Source organism: Daphnia pulex, chromosome 3 (genome assembly GCF_021134715.1).
Source record: "Daphnia pulex isolate KAP4 chromosome 3, ASM2113471v1".
Classification (NCBI taxonomy): domain Eukaryota; kingdom Metazoa; phylum Arthropoda; class Branchiopoda; order Diplostraca; family Daphniidae; genus Daphnia; species Daphnia pulex.
Window position 1 is genome coordinate 2,309,683 of NC_060019.1, and position 15,064 is coordinate 2,324,746.

General features: G+C 42.3%; 13 non-coding genes across 13 annotated transcripts; 11 read left to right on the plus strand and 2 right to left on the minus strand.

The window, feature by feature from the left end:
• The first annotated feature begins 1,170 nt into the window (after nt 1-1,170).
• Trnav-cac lies at nt 1,171-1,243 on the plus strand. Its single transcript has one exon. It is a non-coding gene; the product is annotated as a tRNA-Val (tRNA).
• A 228-nt stretch (nt 1,244-1,471) lies between these two features.
• Trnak-cuu lies at nt 1,472-1,544 on the plus strand. Its single transcript has one exon. It is a non-coding gene; the product is annotated as a tRNA-Lys (tRNA).
• A 102-nt stretch (nt 1,545-1,646) lies between these two features.
• Nucleotides 1,647-1,719, plus strand: Trnav-aac. The gene has a single exon. It is a non-coding gene; the product is annotated as a tRNA-Val (tRNA).
• A 515-nt stretch (nt 1,720-2,234) lies between these two features.
• Trnan-guu lies at nt 2,235-2,308 on the minus strand. Its single transcript has one exon. It is a non-coding gene; the product is annotated as a tRNA-Asn (tRNA).
• A 105-nt stretch (nt 2,309-2,413) lies between these two features.
• Nucleotides 2,414-2,486, plus strand: Trnav-cac. The gene has a single exon. It is a non-coding gene; the product is annotated as a tRNA-Val (tRNA).
• Nucleotides 2,487-2,716: 230 nt separating this feature from the next.
• On the plus strand, nt 2,717-2,789 carry Trnak-cuu. The gene has a single exon. It is a non-coding gene; the product is annotated as a tRNA-Lys (tRNA).
• Nucleotides 2,790-2,887: 98 nt separating this feature from the next.
• Trnav-aac lies at nt 2,888-2,960 on the plus strand. Its single transcript has one exon. It is a non-coding gene; the product is annotated as a tRNA-Val (tRNA).
• Nucleotides 2,961-3,475: 515 nt separating this feature from the next.
• Nucleotides 3,476-3,549, minus strand: Trnan-guu. Its single transcript has one exon. It is a non-coding gene; the product is annotated as a tRNA-Asn (tRNA).
• Nucleotides 3,550-3,957: 408 nt separating this feature from the next.
• Trnak-cuu lies at nt 3,958-4,030 on the plus strand. The gene has a single exon. It is a non-coding gene; the product is annotated as a tRNA-Lys (tRNA).
• Nucleotides 4,031-4,127: 97 nt separating this feature from the next.
• On the plus strand, nt 4,128-4,200 carry Trnav-aac. Its single transcript has one exon. It is a non-coding gene; the product is annotated as a tRNA-Val (tRNA).
• A 6,239-nt stretch (nt 4,201-10,439) lies between these two features.
• Trnav-cac lies at nt 10,440-10,512 on the plus strand. The gene has a single exon. It is a non-coding gene; the product is annotated as a tRNA-Val (tRNA).
• A 229-nt stretch (nt 10,513-10,741) lies between these two features.
• Nucleotides 10,742-10,814, plus strand: Trnak-cuu. The gene has a single exon. It is a non-coding gene; the product is annotated as a tRNA-Lys (tRNA).
• Nucleotides 10,815-10,916: 102 nt separating this feature from the next.
• On the plus strand, nt 10,917-10,989 carry Trnav-aac. Its single transcript has one exon. It is a non-coding gene; the product is annotated as a tRNA-Val (tRNA).
• The last annotated feature ends 4,075 nt before the right edge of the window (nt 10,990-15,064 follow it).

Genomic DNA, 15,064 nt, shown 5'->3' on the forward strand with positions numbered 1-15,064 from the left:
GGAGCTCCATCAAGAACGACAACAGTCGACGTCGTTGGCCTCTGGGCTAACTCGGGGAATGTATCAGCGTCAACAGTTGGAGCAATTGGCATTTGCCCGCCACCAATCGGGCCTGTCTCCTGGGGCTTCCTAACAGTTGTCCTAACTGGGCCACGATTTGTTAGTAATACACTACTATAGCTACGTGTTCCAATGGGGTCTTTTGAAATGGTGCTGGGGTTGGTTAAACTACGGGGTTGCTTGGGGCAATTAGCTAAGACATGGGTGGGAGAATCACACATGCGGCATGTGTGCATTTGCCCTGCATAAGACACCATTATTGGTTCCTTGTAGCTTCCAAAGGTGATTTAAGACGGAATGCTCTTGTGGATTTCCATATCCACGTTGACAATTCCAGTCTTTATCCCGTTCCACCTTGGGAGCGATCTATCCTGATACGTGTCCCAAAAAATCCGAGAAATCACTCCATACTCACGCAATCTCTTGTTTAGCAGGCTTAGGTCATCATCGAATTTGAAATGTTGAATTCTAACGCGTACGGTTAACTGACCTATCTCTCACTCTAATTTTGACCTCCTTGCCACTAATGACTACTGATTCTTTAGCACTAAATTTATTCAAAAATTCAATATGGTCATTGACGGTCTTGAACCCAATTCGGAAAACGCAAATAGCTCGTCCTGGTAGGCGAGAAACTGCATCAAAGATGCTATCAGATTCATTATTATCGTGCTCGAAACACTCGTAGAACTCATGCCTGGTCACTTCAGTATTACCAAAAGAGATTTCGGCAGTACGTGGCCAGACGTCTGGGGATTCCGATCCCATTTTACCCACAATAACAGGGGCAAAAGGACGGGGAGAAAAATGCAAAAAGAGGGAACAAAACCAAAATGGCGCTCAACAAACAACAAGGGAAACAGGACACACAAGCAACAATACAACAAAAGAGAAACAAAAAAAGAACAAATAGTTTTTTGACTCACAGCAAGATGTCACACTTGGGAGCTCAGTTAGACACGTCTAGTCACAGCCGAACGCGCTAGCCAATTGCGCCACAGAGGCATGCTGGTTGATTAACGACACACTCGTCAAGATCAACAGGCAAACCAAACATTACCTTTTTTTAGTGTGGCCAACGCTAATAAAATGTTGCAGAAACATTGTGGGGCTTCCATAGTGTAGAGGTTATCACGTCGGCTTCACACGCTGAAGGTCCTCAGTTCGATCCTGAGTGGAAGCATCAGTATAACGTTAGGAAAAAATAATCGTAGGAGAAAAGGAAATGAAATGGAATTAATAACTGTAATGTATCTTATCTTGATGACAACTAGACTAGAACAAGTAGACATCTGGAAACTCACACAGACAACCAACCAATCATAGTAAAAGTTATCTCACGGTTCCTGGAAAGGAAAAAATGTCGTCAATAAGACTTGGTTCATTACATTGGAATAGAGCGCAATAGTAAGCCTGGCTAGCTCAGTCGGTAGAGCATGAGACTCTTAATCTCAGGGTCGGGGGTTCGAGCCCCCCGTTGGGCGTCATGTCATATATTTGCAAATAAATGCAGATGAAAGTTAGAAGTTGGGAGACGATCGTTAGAATTTTGTAATCATTCCAGAATAATTCTATAGCGGATTGTAGTTTCCATAGTGTAGTGGTTATCACGTCGGCCTAACACGCTGAAGGTCCTCAGTTCGATCCTGGGTGGAAACAGGACAATGTATTTTTAGAAAGACTATCAAAAAAGCACATTTTGGTTTTTTGAAAAAGCCAAGCATTCATGTTTCTTGTGAAAATGAAATCTACATTATGACAATGTGAAGATATTCGCAATGCTGTATCCGGAGGAAGTCAACAGAAAGCGGGAAATCAATGATGACTGTGGTTGTTGAAAAAGGTGCTATAACCCCGAAGAGACTTCTTCTGTAGCCAAACGTCAATGACTGTTGTTTTAGGGAAATGAGAAATGACTTGCTCTGGATTGGGAAGAATTCCATAAACACCGGAGGGGAATCTATATAGATTACACCTGAACCTGGAAAAGTAGCTCCGAACAGTGGAAGAACATCATGTGCGTGCACCCTACGCTGCAAATGTTCAGTAGATTTAACAGTCATCAGTTAAAGAAGCCATATCGCGAGTGTGCGCTCTTCATTGGACGCTTTAGTTGGTTAAAGGAGTCATGAGGCGAAGAAATTGAATTAAAACAACAGTAGTCATTCACCATGCGCCCCTGGGTGGGATCGAACCACCAGCCTTCCGGTTAACAGCCGAACGCGCTAGCCAATTGCGCCACAGAGGCATGCTGGTTGATTAACGACACACTCGTCAAGATCAACAGGCAAACCAAACATTACCTTTTTTTAGTGTGGCCAACGCTAATAAAATGTTGCAGAAACATTGTGGGGCTTCCATAGTGTAGAGGTTATCACGTCGGCTTCACACGCTGAAGGTCCTCAGTTCGATCCTGAGTGGAAGCATCAGTATAACGTTAGGAAAAAATAATCGTAGGAGAAAAGGAAATGAAATGGAATTAATAACTTGTAATGTATCTTATCTTGATGACAACTAGACTAGAACAAGTAGACATCTGGAAACTACACACAGACAACCAACCAATCATAGTAAAAGTTATCTCACGGTTCCTGGAAAGGAAAAAATGTCGTCAATAAGACTTGGTTTATTACATTGGAATAGAGCGCAATAGTAAGCCTGGCTAGCTCAGTCGGTAGAGCATGAGACTCTTAATCTCAGGGTCGGGGGTTCGAGCCCCCCGTTGGGCGTCTTATATTTGCAAATAAATGCAGATGAAAGTTAGAAGTTGGGAGACGATCGCTAGAATTTTGTAATCATTCCAGAATAATTCTATAGCGGAATTGTAGTTTCCATAGTGTAGTGGTTATCACGTCGGCCTAACACGCTGAAGGTCCTCGGTTCGATCCTGGGTGGAAACAGGCCAATGTATTTTTAGAAAGACTATCAAAAAAGCACATTTTGGTTTTTTGAAAAAGCCAAGCATTCATGTTTCTTGTGAAAATGAAATCTACATTATGACAATGTGAAGATATTCGCAATGCTGTATCCGGAGGAAGTCAACAGAAAGCGGGAAATCAATGATGACTGTGGTTGTTGAAAAAGGTGCTATAACCCCGAAGAGACTTCTTCTGTAGCCAAACGTCAATGACTGTGGTTTTAGGGAAATGAGAAATGACTTGCTCTGGATGGGGAAGAATTCCATAAACACCGGAGGGGAATCTATATAGATTACACCTGAACCTGGAACAGTAGCTCCAAACAGTGGAAGAACATCATGTGCGTGCACCCTACGCTGCAAATGTTCAGTAGATTTAACAGTCATCAGTTAAAGAAGCCATATCGCGAGTGTGCGCTCTTCATTGGACGCTTTAGTTGGTTAAAGGAGTCATGAGGCGAAGAAATTGAATTAAAACAACAGTAGTCATTCACCATGCGCCCCTGGGTGGGATCGAACCACCAGCCTTCCGGTTAACAGCCGAACGCGCTAGCCAATTGCGCCACAGAGGCATGCTGGTTGATTAACGACACACTCGTCAAGATCAACAGGCAAACCGAACATTACCTTTTTTTAGTGTGGCCAACGCTAATAAAATGTTGCAGAAACATTGTGGGGCTTCCATAGTGTAGAGGTTATCACGTCGGCTTCACACGCTGAAGGTCCTCAGTTCGATCCTGAGGGAAAGCATCAGTATAACGTTAGGAAAAAATAATCGTAGGAGAAAAGGAAATGAAATGGAATTAATAACTTGTAATGTATCTTATCTTGATGACAACTAGACTAGAACAAGTAGACATCTGGAAACTACACACTGACAACCAACCAATCATAGTAAAAGTTATCTCACGGTTCCTGGAAAGGAAAAAATGTCGTCAATAAGACTTGGTTCATTACATTGGAATAGAGCGCAAAAGTAAGCCTGGCTAGCTCAGTCGGTAGAGCATGAGACTCTTAATCTCAGGGTCGGGGGTTCGAGCCCCCCGTTGGGCGTCATATATTTGCATATAAATGCAGATGAAAGTTAGAAGCTGGGAGACGATCGTTAGAATTTTGTAATCATTCCAGAATAATTCTATAGCGGATTGTAGTTTCCATAGTGTAGTGGTTATCACGTCGGCCTAACACGCTGAAGGTTCTCAGTTCGATCCTGGGTGGAAACAGGACAATGTATTTTTAGAAAGACTATCAAAAAAGCACATTTTGGTTTTTTGAAAAAGCCAAGCATTCATGTTTCTTGTGAAAATGAAATCTACATTATGACAATGTGAAGATATTCGCAATGCTGTATCCGGAGGAAGTCAACAGAAAGCGGGAAATCAATGATGACTGTGGTTGTTGAAAAAGGTGCTATAACCCCGAAGAGACTTCTTCTGTAGCCAAACGTCAATGACTGTTGTTTTAGGGAAATGAGAAATGACTTGCTCTGGATGGGGAAGAATTCCATAAACACCGGAGGGGAATCTATATAGATTACACCTGAACCTGGAACAGTAGCTCCGAACAGTGGAAGAACATCATGTGCGTGCACCCTACGCTGCAAATGTTCAGTAGATTTAACAGTCATCAGTTAAAGAAGCCATATCGCGAGTGTGCGCTCTTCATTGGACGCTTTAGTTGGTTAAAGGAGTCATGAGGCGAAGAAATTGAATTAAAACAACAGTAGTCATTCACCATGCGCCCCTGGGTGGGATCGAACCACCAGCCTTCCGGTTTTTTTTTTTTTATATTTAAACGATTTATTGTCACAATTAAAATTTAAATTTCTTTACAGATACTTGGGGCATTTACGAGATTTGTGACATAAGTGACTTGCTGTGGCCAAGGAGAAACATTACAAACAGAAAAAGAAAACATTTCGAGACGGAAATGAAAGAGGACAAATGATTTTAGTAAAAAATGTGGAATTTAACAATACGACATCTGGGGGGGGGGATCCAAGAAATAATAGTTGTAATGAGAGAACAATGTTGTATAAAGGTAAGAAGAAATCTGTTGAGAATTTTGAGAGAGAATATTTATGGATTAGAAGGTGACATCTGGGGAGAATTTTTTGAATGAAGGAGGCTTGACCAGAGAGACTGTATTTCATTGATGGCTGGGGTGAGGTTTTGTCTGCGGGCGGTCCAGACGGTGATGATGTAGGATTGCATGAGGGCCAGTATTTTCTCTTTATTGGGGCCATTTCCAATGTCTCCATTTATTGTTGATTTGAGTGGTTTTTGACATCCAAGTTTCGTTAGTTGAATTCGAAGCCATAAACTGATGTGGACTTTCTCAGAACAGAGTAACATAAGATGGTCGTCAGTTTCTTGGTCGCCATTGCATAGAGGACATTGGTCATTTCTAGAAAGTCTGAGGCTTGTGAGGCGCATTTTGGTAGGGAGCTGATTATGGTTGAAATCCCAGACCAGTTCAGCGTTTCTTCCTTTCATTTTGGCCACCCAACGCCAGATGGAAGCCCAGTCGAGGTCTGGTTTCGCAACTTCGGTTCTCCCTGGTTGCCCAAGGTTAGCGATCAGGTGATTGTAGGTGGCGCGGTGATTGGATACGGTTGACGATGTGAAGATGCCAGCTTTAAGTAGATCGGTGATGGTTGAAAGTGCGGTGGTGAAGTATGGATGTGATGAATGGGTTGCATTAAATCTGGGCTGGGTGATTTGTTGAAGGAGATTCTTGAGGTGTGGACCCAACCAATAAACGGCTGCAGCTCTCTCAATAGCCTCGGGATGGATTAAAGATTTAAAGATTTGACGGGTGAAAAGGGATTGGAAGAATTGAAAAAGTAAGGTGACTCCAAGTCCACCTTGGAGTCGGGGGCGGATCAAAACATTTAGGGGTGGGTGCTCTCTTCTTTGTGCCCAAAGAAATTTGTTGCATTTTTGTTGGAGGAGAAGGGCTTGGGTTTTGTTGCAAGGGAGTACATGAGCTATATGAACAAGTTGTGATAAGACATGTTGTTTGATGAATAGGGCGCGACCATAAAAAGTGAAATGACGGTGTGTGTTTGTGATAAGAATATTTTGTATGATGTTGTACTGTCTTTGCCAATTGTCTCTTACTGTTGTTTTTATTTCAGAAGAAAAAGTAATTCCAAGAATTTTCAAATTGTCTACTTGAGTTATCCAATCATGTGGCCAAGTACTTTTAGGATGAGTTTGATTGAAATTGCTTCTACGTGGGATCGAACTCCTAACCTCAAGAATCCCAGCCGACGCCGCTACCGTCTGCGCTACTACGGCCTGTGGACATTGATTTAAGGTCCAAGTGCCTAGACCAAGTAATTTTGTCTTCCCCTTGTTAATACGTGCATTTGTCCAGGCACAAAATTCTAGAATAATCTCGCATGCACGACGTACATCTTTCATTGATGAGACAAAAACTACTAGATCATCTACATATGCACGAACTTTGATGCGTTTTCCGTAGTGTTCAATTCCGTCAATACCCCTAGACAAGCAAACTAAAAGCGGTTCAATATAGAGGGCAAACAGATGGACTGACAGAGGGCACCCCTGTCGCACGGATTGTGCATTGTCCACAGTACCGACTATGTCATTACCGTTCAATGGCCATAGTTCAGTTATACTGTACAGCGTCTTCAACCAATCAACAAAGAGGGGGGGATAGCCCATGGCAGTCATTACTTCCCACAGAACGTCTCGATTGACAAGGTCATATGCTTTCTCTAAATCGTACGCGAGAATGGCGGCCGGTTTGAGAGAAGATACCTCTTTTGATTTACGACCTGTATTATCAATGACATCTCGGATTAAACACAAGCTGTCAAAGATATAGCGGCCGGGTACACCACCTTTTTGATGTGAGTCTAGAGAGTTTTGAAGAGATTTTCTCAGACGAAAAGCCAATACTGACGCGATTAACTTATAATCGGTATTTAACAAAGAGATTGGTCGGTAATCGGTGATTTTACTCGGTGATGGGATTTTTGGGACTAATCTTATAGCTGCCCTTCCCTGCGACGGCTGGAGTTTTCTTTTTTCGAGGACGCAATTCATCATTTCCAGAAAATGAACACCAATAACATCCCAAAATTTTATATAAAACTCAAAAGGAATGCCATCTGTACCCGGGGCCTTGTTCTTTTTAGTTGCCTTAAGGGCGATGTTAATTTCATCTACTGTGAACGGATCTACAAGAAAGTTGCCACTCTCCGGGATCGAACCTAGTACTCCTCGATTCAACGCTTGAGCGTTTAACGACTAAGCTACCACTGATACACCCGAATCGTTTTTAGTGGGTTTTGTACGGGTAAGTGCACCTCTAATCCCTTCTAGAAATTTTCCAGCTAATTGGGTATTGGGGGAGGGCTGGTTCTGAAAAATTCTACTAAAGTGTTCAATTATTTCTTGATTAATCTGCTCAGGTTGGGTAATTTTACAGTTATCATTAGTTTTGAGCTGAGTGATCAGAGACTTCTGGAAATTGCTCGTTGACTTGTTCATATGAAAGGTAGATGGCTCTTCTTCGGCTATACTTTGAACGCGTGAACGTATTGCAAATCCCCTCAATGCTTCTCGCTCCCAGGCTAGAAACTCACGTTTCAACTCCATGTAACGCGCATGATTGAAATTTACATTGTTCACGGTTTCTTTTAGTTGATGTTGGAGTAATTTCCTTTTGACTCTCTGATCACAGATTCTCTTTTTACAATAGTTCATTGATAATCGCCTGAGGCTAGGTTTGAAAATAATCTCCCACCAATGATCTACGTTTTCAATACGGGATGGGTGTTGAGACATTTCTTCAATAAAGACATGCACCAAGTTTATATATTCTTCTTCCTCAAGAATTGATGAGTTAAGTTTCCATAAATTCCTTGACTTGTTCCTCACTACACTAGGAGGGGTGGTGCTGTTTATATACCCTACGATTGGTCTGTGATCCCCGAGTGGTAAGTCGTGCAAATGGATATCAGAAAATTTTACGTGATGGTGGCAATAAATTCGGTCCAATCTAGCCTGGCTAGCCGCACAATTGTACGTCCAACAAGGTTCATTTTTCCGAATTTCTCTCCAGACATCTGTTAATGAAAGGGCTTTTACTAAATCTCGGAGGGGTTCTAGTAATGCTAGTCTAATTTTAGGTGGTGTTGTCTTGCTACTTTTACGGTCATCGATCTCGTCAACGGCATTAAAATCTCCCAATATAATTGCTGGTGCCTTATACTGGGCAACATAAGCCGGAATAGTTTGCCGGAGGAAAGAATCTCTATAACTTTTATTTTGGTCACCAGATGGGGCGTAAATACACACGAAAGCAAGACCCTTTACTTCCATGGCTATCAGCCTCCCCTCCGGTTCAAACAAAATGTTTTTGGCGCTCAGCCCGTGTCGTACTAGGATGGCTGTCCCATGTTGTCTAGGACCGAGATTTGTGTGCATCTGGTAATGTTTAGTAAATACGGTGCTAGAGTGAAATACTACTTCTTGCAAACATATAATATCAAGTTTATTATGTAAAAAGAAATTGAGTATTATTTGAAGTTTGTCAGGTGACGATATTCTGTTGATATTATATGTCGCGATGTTAGTCATGATTAATATTTAAATTTGGGTTTAGAGGGTTGGGTTTTGTTATCGTGGGCTTTTTTCCTTCTAACGGCCTCCATTGCTTTGAGAGTTTTATCTACTATGGGGGTTGATGGAGTGCCGAGGGGGACGCCCAAGGACTCCTGAGTCTCACTCACATGACTAGCCTCCTGGCTATCAAGTGGCCGTTGTCCTGGCTGAATACTCCCACCAGAAAAAGAAATGTCTTCATCAGGATTTGAAATCGAAACCACTTCGGTTGCATCCATCTCTTCAACCACCTCGTTATCCATCTGATCTATCGTGGATGGAATAGATGGTACTCCAGGTGAGATTGGAGCGGGTGGAACATCGTTCCCCCCAGAGAGGGCGGGAAAAGAATTAATGTCCGCACCCGGTATCGAAACTGGAACCTCTCGAGTCGGAGACCCGAGTTCAACCAACTGAGCTACACCAGATACAATTTCCTCAGCTACCTCGCCCGAGCCAGAGGAAGAGGCAGTACGACTCCTCTTTTTTGATTGTTTTTGTTGGTCACGGAATTCCCTCGTCTGTTTCATTTTCTTTTTCTTGACCAATTTGGACGCAACAGACGAACCTACACAGTTGGTGTCTTCAGCGTCAGCATCGGTGTCAGAAGAAGATTCAGTTCCATCGGGTTTCGAAATCTGATCCTCTGGAGCTCCATCAAGAACGACAACAGTCGACGTCGTTGGCCTCTGGGCTAACTCGGGGAATGTATCAGCGTCAACAGTTGGAGCAATTGGCATTTGCCCGCCACCAATCGGGCCTGTCTCCTGGGGCTTCCTAACAGTTGTCCTAACTGGGCCACGATTTGTTAGTAATACACTGCTATAGCTACGTGTTCCAATGGGGCCTTTTGAAATGGTGCTGGGGTTTGTTAAACTACGGGGTTGCTTGGGGCAATTAGCTAAGACATGGGTGGGAGAATCACACATGCGGCATGTGTGCATTTGCCCTGCATAAGACACCATTATTGGTTCCTTGTAGCTTCCAAAGGTGATATAAGACGGAATGCTCTTGTGGATTTCCATATCCACGTTGACAATTCCAGTCTTTATCCCGTTCCACCTTGGGAGCGATCTATCCTGATACGTGTCCCAAAAAATCCGAGAAATCACTCCATACTCACGCAATCTCTTGTTTAGCAGGCTTAGGTCATCATCGAATTTGAAATGTTGAATTCTAACGCGTACAAGGTTAACTGACCTATCTCTCACTCTAATTTTGACCTCCTTGCCACTAATGACTACTGATTCTTTAGCACTAAATTTATTCAAAAATTCAATATGGTCATTGACGGTCTTGAACCCAATTCGGAAAACGCAAATAGCTCGTCCTGGTAGGCGAGAAACTGCATCAAAGATGCTATCAGATTCATTACTGTCGTGCTCGAAACATTCGTAGAACTCATGCCTGGTCACTTCAGTATTACCAAAAGAGATTTCGGCAGTACGTGGCCAGACGTCTGGGGATTCCGATCCATTTTACCCACAATAACAGGGGCAAAAGGACGGGGAGAAAAATGCAAAAAGAGGGAACAAAACCAAAATGGCGCTCAACAAACAACAAGGGAAACAGGACACACAAGCAACAATACAACAGAAGAGAAACAAAAAAAAGAACAAATAGTTTTTTGACTCACAGCAAGATGTCACACTTGGGAGCTCAGTTATACACGTCTAGTCACAGCCGAACGCGCTAGCCAATTGCGCCACAGAGGCATGCTGGTTGAATAACGACACACTCGTCAAGATCAACAGGCAAACCAAACATTACCTTTTTTTAGTGTGGCCAACGCTAATAAAATGTTGCAGAAACATTGTGGGGCTTCCATAGTGTAGAGGTTATCACGTCGGCTTCACACGCTGAAGGTCCTCAGTTCGATCCTGAGTGGAAGCATCAGTATAACGTTAGGAAAAAATAATCGTAGGAGAAAAGGAAATGAAATGGAATTAATAACTTGTAATGTATCTTATCTTGATGACAACTAGACTAGAACAAGTAGACATCTGGAAACTCACACAGACAACCAACCAATCATAGTAAAAGTTATCTCACGGTTCCTGGAAAGGAAAAAATGTCGTCAATAAGACTTGGTTCATTACATTGGAATAGAGCGCAATAGTAAGCCTGGCTAGCTCAGTCGGTAGAGCATGAGACTCTTAATCTCAGGGTCGGGGGTTCGAGCCCCCCGTTGGGCGTCATGTCATATATTTGCAAATAAATGCAGATGAAAGTTAGAAGTTGGGAGACGATCGTTAGAATTTTGTAATCATTCCAGAATAATTCTATAGCGGATTGTAGTTTCCATAGTGTAGTGGTTATCACGTCGGCCTAACACGCTGAAGGTCCTCAGTTCGATCCTGGGTGGAAACAGGACAATGTATTTTTAGAACGACTATCAAAAAAGCACATTTTGGTTTTTTGAAAAAGCCAAGCATTCATGTTTCTTGTGAAAATGAAATCTACATTATGACAATGTGAAGATATTCGCAATGCTGTATCCGGAGGAAGTCAACAGAAAGCGGGAAATCAATGATGACTGTGGTTGTTGAAAAAGGTGCTATAACCCCGAAGAGACTTCTTCTGTAGCCAAACGTCAATGACTGTTGTTTTAGGGAAATGAGAAATGACTTGCTCTGGATGGGGAAGAATTCCATAAACACCGGAGGGGAATCTATATAGATTACACCTGAACCTGGAACAGTAGCTCCGAACAGTGGAAGAACATCATGTGCGTGCACCCTACGCTGCAAATGTTCAGTAGATTTAACAGTCATCAGTTAAAGAAGCCATATCGCGAGTGTGCGCTCTTCATTGGACGCTTTAGTTGGTTAAAGGAGTCATGAGGCGAAGAAATTGAATTAAAACAACAGTAGTCATTCACCATGCGCCCCTGGGTGGGATCGAACCACCAGCCTTCCGGTTTTTTTTTTATATTTAAACGATTTATTGTCACAATTAAAATTTAAATTGCATTACAGATACTTGGGGCATTTAAGTGATTTGTGACATAAGTGACTTGCTGTGGCCAAGGAGAAACATTACAAAGAAAAAGAAACATTTCGAGACGGAAATGAAAGAGGACAAATGATTTTGGTGAAAAATGTGAAATTTAACAATACGACATCTGGGGGGGATCCAAGAAATATTAACTGTAATGAGAGAACAATGTTGTATAAAGATAAGAAGAAATCTGTTGAGAATTTTGAGAGGGAATATTTATGGATTAGAAGGTGACATCTGGGGAGAATTTTTTGAATGAAGGAGGCTTGACCAGAGAGACTGTATTTCATTGATGGCTGGGGTGAGGTTTTGGCTGCGGGTGGTCCAGACGGTGATGATGTAGGATTGGATGAGTGCCAGTATTTTCTCTTTATTGGGGCCATTTCCAATGTCTCCATTTATTGTTGATTTGAGTGGTTTTTGACATCCAAGTTTCGTTAGTTGAATTCGAAGCCATAAACTGATGTGGACTTTCTCAGAACATAGTAACATAAGATGGTCGTCAGTTTCTTGGCCGCTATTGCATAGAGGACATTGGTCATTTCTAGAAAGTCTGAGGCTTGTGAGGCGCATTTTGGTAGGGAGCTGATTATGGTTGAAATCCCAGACCAGTTCAGCGTTTCTTCCTTTCATTTTGGCCACCCAACGCCAGATGGAAGCCCAGTCGAAGTCTGGTTTCGCAACTTCGGTTCTCCCTGGTTGCCCAAGGTTAGCGATCAGGTGATTGTAGGTGGCGCGGTGATTGGATACGGTTGACGATGTGAAGATGCCAGCTTTAAGTAGAGCGGTGATGGTTGAAAGTGCGGTGGTGAAATATGGATGTGATGAATGGGTTGCATTAAATCTGGGCTGGATGATTTGTTGAAGGAGATTCTTGAGGTGTGGACCCAACCAATAAACGGCTGCAGCTCTCTCAATAGCCTCGGGATGGATTAAAGATTTAAAGATTTGACGGGTGAAAAGGGATTGGAAGAATTGAAAAAGTAAGGTGACTCCAAGTCCACCTTGGAGTCGGGGGCGGATCAAAACATTTAGGGGTGGGTGCTCTCTTCGTTGTGCCCAAAGAAATTTGTTGCATTTTTGTTGGAGGAGAAGGGCTTGGGTTTTGTTGCAAGGGAGTACATGAGCTATATGAACAAGTTGTGATAAGACATGTTGTTTGATGAATAGGACGCGACCATAAAAGTGAAATGACGGTGTGTGTTTGTGATAAGAATATTTTGTATGATGTTGAACTGTCTTTGCCAATTGTCTCTTACTGTTGTTTTTATTTCAGAAGAAAAAGTAATACCAAGAATTTTCAAGTTGTCTACTTGAGTTATCCAATCATGTGGCCAAGTACGTTTAGGATGAGTTTGATTGAAATTGCTTCTACGTGGGATCGAACTCCTAATCTCAGGAATCCCAGCCGACGCTACTACCGTCTGCGCTACTACGGCCTGTGGACATTGATTTAAGGTCCAAGTGCCTAGACCAAGTAATTTTGTCTTCCCCTTGTTAATACGTGCATTTGTCCAGGCACAAAATTCTAGAATAATCTCGGATGCACGACGTACATCTTTCATTGATGAGACAAAAACTACTAGATCATCTACATATGCACGAACTTTGATGCGTTTTCCGTAGTGTTCAATTCCGTCAATACCCCTAGACAAGCAAACTAAAAGCGGTTCAATATAGAGGGCAAACAGATGGACTGACAGGGGCACCCCTGTCGCACGGATTGTGCATTGTCCACAGTACCGACTATGTCATTACCGTTCAATGGGCATAGTTCAGTTATACTGTACAGCGTTTTCAACCAATCAACAAAGAGGGGGGGATAGCCCATGGCTGTCATTACTTCCCACAGAACGTCTCGATTGACAAGGTCATATGCTTTCTCTAAATCATACGCGATAATGGCGGCCGGTTTGAGAGAAGATACCTCTTTTGATTTACGACCTGTATTATCAATGACATCTCGGATTAAACACAAGCTGTCAAAGATATAGCGGCCGGGTACACCACCTTTTTGATGTGAGTCTAGAGAGTTTTGAAGAGATTTTTTCAGACGAAAAGCCAATACTGACGCGATTAACTTATAATCGGTATTTAACAAAGAGATTGGTCGGTAATCGGTGATTTTACTCGGTGATGGGATTTTTGGGACTAATCTTATAGCTGCCCTTCCCTGCGACGGCTGGAGTTTTCTTTTTTCGAGGACGCAATTCATCATTTCCAGAAAATGAACACCAATAACATCCCAAAATTTTATATAAAACTCAAAAGGAATGCCATCTGTACCCGGGGCCTTGTTCTTTTTAGTTGCCTTAAGGGCGATGTTAATTTCATCTACTGTGAACGGATCTACAAGAAAGTTGCCACTCTCCGGGATCGAACCTAGTACTCCTCGATTCAACGCTTGAGCGTTTAACGACTGAGCTACCACTGATACACCCGAATCGTTTTTAGTGGGTTTTGTACGGGTAAGTGCACCTCTAATCCCTTCTAGAAATTTTCCAGCTAATTGGGTATTGGGGGAGGGCTGGTTCTGAAAAATTCTACTAAAGTGTTCAATTATTTCTTGATTAATCTGCTCAGGTTGGGTAATTTTACAGTTATCATTAGTTTTGAGCTGAGTGATCAGAGACTTCTGGAAATTGCTCGTTGACTTGTTCATATGAAAGGTAGATGGCTCTTCTTCGGCTATACTTTGAACGCGTGAACGTATAGCAAATCCCCTCAATGCTTCTCGCTCCCAGGCTAGAAACTCACGTTTCAACTCCATGTAAAGCGCATGATTGAAATTTACATTGTTCACGGTTTCTTTTAGTTGATGTTGGAGAAATTTCCTTTTGACTCTCTGATCACAGATTCTCTTTTTACAATAGTTAATTGATAATCGCCTAAGGCTAGGTTTGAAAATAATCTCCCACCAATGGTCTACGTTTTCCATACGGGATGGGTGTTGGAACATTTCTTCAATGAAGACATGCACCAAGTTTATATATTCTTCTTCCTCAAGAATTGATGAGTTAAGTTTCCATAAATTCCTTGACTTGTTTCTCACTACACTAGGAGGGTTGGTGCTGTTTATATACCCTACGATTAGTCTGTGATCCCCGAGTGGTAAGTCGTGCAAATGGATATCAGAAAATTTTACGTGATGGTGGCAATAAATTCGGTCTAATCTAGCCTGGCTAGCCGCACAATTGTACGTCCAACAAGGTTCATTTTTCCGAATTTCTCTCCAGACATCTGTTAATGAAAGGGCTTTTACTAAATCTCGGAGGGGTTCTAGTAATGCTAGTCTAATTTTAGGTGGTGTTGTCTTGCTACTTTTACGGTCATCGATCTCGTCAACGGCATTAAAATCTCCCATTATAATTGCTGGTGCCTTATACTGGGCAACATAAGCCGGAATAGTTTGCCCTAGGAAAGAATCTCTATAACTTTTATTTTG